The 4,801-nt window shown below is 45.1% G+C and overlaps 1 pseudogene; it reads left to right on the forward strand.

The window, feature by feature from the left end:
* Window positions 1-2,928: 2,928 nt before the first annotated feature.
* Window positions 2,929-4,457, forward strand: LOC127785918 (uncharacterized; annotated as a pseudogene).
* Window positions 4,458-4,801: the final 344 nt, after the last annotated feature.

Raw genomic sequence — 4,801 nt, forward strand, 5'->3', positions numbered from 1 at the left:
AGACAAAGGGATATCTATGGGTATAAATACAAGGCCCCCTAGGAGGAGAGGGGACACGGAACAATAGATCAAGATACAAGATCAACATACAAGCCAACATGCGCCAAGACAAGACGCCGGATATCGACTTCAGAGATAAGTATGGCTAGTCCCCTACGGTATCTACGGATACTGTCAGGAGAGACATAGCGCTGTCTTTGATCTCGCCGGATGCGGATTCGAGGAGAAATGCTACCTTGTTGTCGACTACGAGTCACACTTCAGACCGCCAAATCAACAACAGTTAGATAGGCTACCCCAAATACTGTACTGGTGTGATTATGGTGAATAAGAGCAACGACCGGCTTCGGCCAACAGGAGTAGGGTTATTACCTGACAATTCAGGGGGCCCGAACCTGTATAAAAATCCTCGTCCACATCTCTTTTATTACAATCTCGTATATATCCTAGTACTAACGATCCCTATACTATGCAAATGAAATCGCGACATCAAACGTCGGCAATATGAATCCAAAAAAAAAAAGGAGGGTTTGGCTTACTTATCTGGACTGTTTAATTAGCTCATGCGTTGAGATATATGATATCATGATCCAACAAGAGAGGCGGGGCTAGCTGTAGGCATGTATGGATGCACGTTATCTATGGTACTGTTTACTGATATGTAAGTCTCACTTGCACTCTCTCTCTCTCTCGACTGCATGTACCAAGATGCATGCATTCCCTTCATGAGTTGATCATATCAAAATTTGGTCCTGCCAAATGATTGTTACTGTTCAGTAGTTAGCTGTTGATTTGAGCTGGAATTGGAGCTTATGTACGTCGAATTGAATGTGAAGAGGCGGCCGGCGTCGCGTGTGTATATATGCTCACTGCTCAACACCGTCTCTTTTAATTTCGTTCTGCTGTACTAGAGTTACGAGAGACTGTACACCGTACTCGTACATAGGCTGTGTTTAGTTCACGTCAAAATTAAAAATTTGGTTGTAATTAAAATGATGTGACGAAAAAATTAGAAGTTTGTGTGTAGGAAAGTTTTGATGTGACAAAAAAAAAGTTATAAGTTTAAAAAAAAAGTTTAGAACTAAACACAGTCATATTCCCGTAATGGGCAGCTATGATGGGCGTGGCCGTATTTGGTTATGAGGTTGATCAGTAATCAGGCTTAAGACAATTGTCATTAAAATTTTTTTTGGTCAGCATTCGAATATTTTGGAGTAATCACGAGACAGAGCATCACCGAGTTCGATCTTCACGTACCTAAATTGCAACAAGGAAACTTTGAAAAAGACGTGCCATCAACAATCCCATAGCCCCATACTCTCGATTCATAGCCCCCACAACCCACTCCATCTTCTTCCTCTCGTCGCTGCCCCATGCCGTCTTCTCCCGGTTTGTGATAGCTCATGCCGTGTTTTTTTCATTGAGTTGAAAACTTATCTTCCGCGCATATAAAATAGAGCGACTCACTGACACATGATTGATTAAGTATTATCTGGAGTAACTTTTTAAAAAATAAAATATATTAATATGATTTTTAAAACAACTTTCCTATATAAAATTTCTTAAAAAACACAATGCTTAATAGTTTGGAAGGCATGTATGAAGTTGAGAACATTGAGAAAAAAAAAACACATCCGTCACCATCTAACCAGTTCTTTCTTTTATTACTTATTTCTGCCATCACCAAGGCCGTGTTTAGTTTCCTCCCTATTCTCAATTTTCCATCACATCGTATCATATCAAAAACTTTTCTACACACATAAACTTTTAACTTTTTTTTCAAACTCCCAACTTTCTTTCAAACTTTCAACTTTTTTCAGGATCTAAACACGGACTTTTAGGTACATTCTACTGCTAGTATATACTACTAGTATATTTGATCTAATGGTGTAAATTCATCTGATCTTTCTCTCAAATATCCTTCAGTATAAATTATTTAGAGTATATTTATCTTTTTATCTAAAACTCTGAAAAGGGTTGTTTAGTAATTTGAAATTGAGATTTATTTCTTGCGATTTAATTCAATCGGGAGTTCCTGGATCTCGTCGTCCGGGTGTTGTAGCGCTCCCATCGCGCGTGGCGACGGCGCGAGTGGAGGCATAGCGATTCCTTCGACGATCGGATTTAATCTAGTAGATTGAGTTTGCAATGGGCATGATTTGCATAAGAACACTAGGGAAAAAACTGGTCAGGGATAAAACCACATAATAGTGTAAATAGATTTGATCTGTTCACAGCAATGAAGTGGATTATCTCATACATTCTTGGTTCGATCAGTTTCTAAGTGTCTGAATCCCTAACACATACAGTCCTTAATTCATTGAACTTAATTAAGAAAGAACGGCGGCGCGGCGGCACAGATTGTGGTCGTCGGCAGCTCGCAGAAGAAATTAGCGGCGATGATCGCCCATGCGCGCAGCATCGAGAAAGAAAAGGGCTTCGACTAGGTGGGCGGCTATCGACCGGATCTGACCAAGTGAGGAAACACGAATTTAAAAAATTTACTCGGGATATTTGAGAGATAGATCAGATGAATTTACACCATTAGATCAAATATACTACTAGTATATACTAGCAGTGGAATGTACTGTAAAAGTCCTCTTCGTAAATACGAGGAATCAATCGAACAAACCCTTAGAAAGAACATTTTCTCACTTTGCCTGCTCTCTCTGCTTAGGATGTGTTTGGATGGAGGGTTTTGGGTGTATAGGACATGGCGGCCTATTTTTTTAGGTGTTTAGTTGCTGGGCAAAAGTGGGATAGGGCGGCCCGGAGAAGAATATTCCCCCAGATGCAGCCGCCCAATGCTCGGGCGAGCCGGGCGAGCGACCAAAGAGGGTCGCGTCACCCCTCTCCAAGCGAGAACGAAGGCGACGCAGCGGCTGGTGCGTGCGGCGAGGGCGGCGACCAACGCGAGACACGAGAGCCATGACGGCGGGAGGTGAGCTCGACGGCGGTGGGAAGAGGGGTCGACGGTGTGCCCGGAGGCGGCGGCGGCAGGAGGCGAGCTCGGCAGCGGCACGGGATGTGAGCTCGGCGGCGGTGGGAGGAGAGCGAGGCAGCCAAGGCGGAAGAGGGGGCGACGACGAGCGGGAAGAGGGGTGACGGCGAGCCGGCGGCGGCGGCAGGATGCGAGGGCGGCGGCGGCGAGCTCGGCATAGGCCCGGGATGCGAGCTTGGCGGCGGCGGAAGGCGAGCTTGGCGGCCGACGCGGAAGAGGGGGCGACGGCGAGCCCAGGGGCGACGGCGGCAAGAAGCGAGGGCAGCGGCGGCGTGCTTGGAGGCTTTCTCTTTTTTTCCCCTTTTTTCTTTGTTATTTTTCTTTTTTTTTCTGTGTGGATTTGTAATCGGGTTTTGGGTCTCGCCCCACTCACGTTAGGAGAGAAGGTATCCACTAACCCACCGTGGCAGAAAATCAAATATTGATTTTTCTTATTTTGCAAAATATGTTCACTGCGCGGTCTTGGTGGCGCTATGTTCTGCATGCAAGGCTATTTGAAAGTTCTGCATGCAAGGCTTGCTAATCCGCACGCATACAAGGCCGTTTGATCAGGAAGTTGTTAGTGTTCAGGTTGTTACCAAGATATTTATTTAAAACGGCGGCGAGGTAGGTCAGAAGAGGAGGAATTTGTGAGCAGAAGCAGATCAGTTCTGCGGAAATTTGATGGAGCATAATCTTTTGGGGTAGAGGGCAGAAACTCGTCAGCAAGTTCTGTTGCGTCGCCTTCTGCGGCGACAGAAGGCGGAACCTTGTCGACACATGATGTCGCATGCAGAAGGCGGCGATAGCCGTTGGTGCGTCCTTGCCGGCGAGTTCAGGCGAGCACCACAAGCCGACGGTGGAAGAAGGTGGAACCGCGTCGGCGTCTCGGCGAGTGGTGACATGCAGCAGAAGCCGGCGGTGGCGAAAGGCTAATCCTTGCCGACGAGTTCTTTTGCTCAGCACAAGCGGGCGGTGCGGGAGGACGGAGGTCTGTTGAATGGACACGAGTGTGTGCAGAACTCATCAACTGATTGGTACATATCGAAGATTAAAATTGGTTGATGTCTGTTTATAATTTTCCTCTTGTTTGTGTGTTTGGTTCTGACTGTGTGTTGCGTTCTTTGGTCAGGAATGGTTTTGTGCAACTGTGCATTGCATGGCTACTGGTGATAGGAGTGAAGTGATGAATCGCTCTCTCCAGAAATATGACATCCATTTCCAGAAATAGTCACACAGCTTGCAACATGAATTTCAGAAGCTGCGGAGAACCCCCGGCGCCGCAGAAGTTGTTCCGATCAAACATCTAACCAAGGAGAACATTTAGCCAGTTGTTTAATGAGCAGATCATATGGAATAATGGCTTGCTTTCTGCATGACCGTTGATTAGTAGTACGAACTATCTATAGTTATGTATGATATTTTCTATGAGAGAAACGCGACTAATATTTGAGTTGAGTTTTCTGTAACTTCTACTCGTTGGAGTGAAATAAAAATAAGAAGTTTTCCTTCGTTTTTTTTGGCTATTTTAGCTTATTGTGTTATCCAAATTCTCTGTTGTCATCTTTGTCCGCTATGCCCCATCTTTTTGTTTCGTAGTTGCTGACTGTCGTGTGAATTGGAGCAGTACAAGTTCTTCTGCTTCTTCTGCGGATGTAGCAGAACATGGATCGTAGTTTTCTGCTTGTGTTTGTATTTGGGTTTAGAGATGTAGCAGAACATGGCGAACAGCAGAACTGGGAGCAGAACATGACTTATTATCGTCCAGCGTGTTCGTTTCTGGTGAAAACATAAACGAGAGCCACCACCACCTAATACATT

This window comes from Oryza glaberrima, chromosome 10, assembly GCF_000147395.1.
Source record: "Oryza glaberrima chromosome 10, OglaRS2, whole genome shotgun sequence".
Lineage (NCBI taxonomy): Eukaryota > Viridiplantae > Streptophyta > Magnoliopsida > Poales > Poaceae > Oryza > Oryza glaberrima.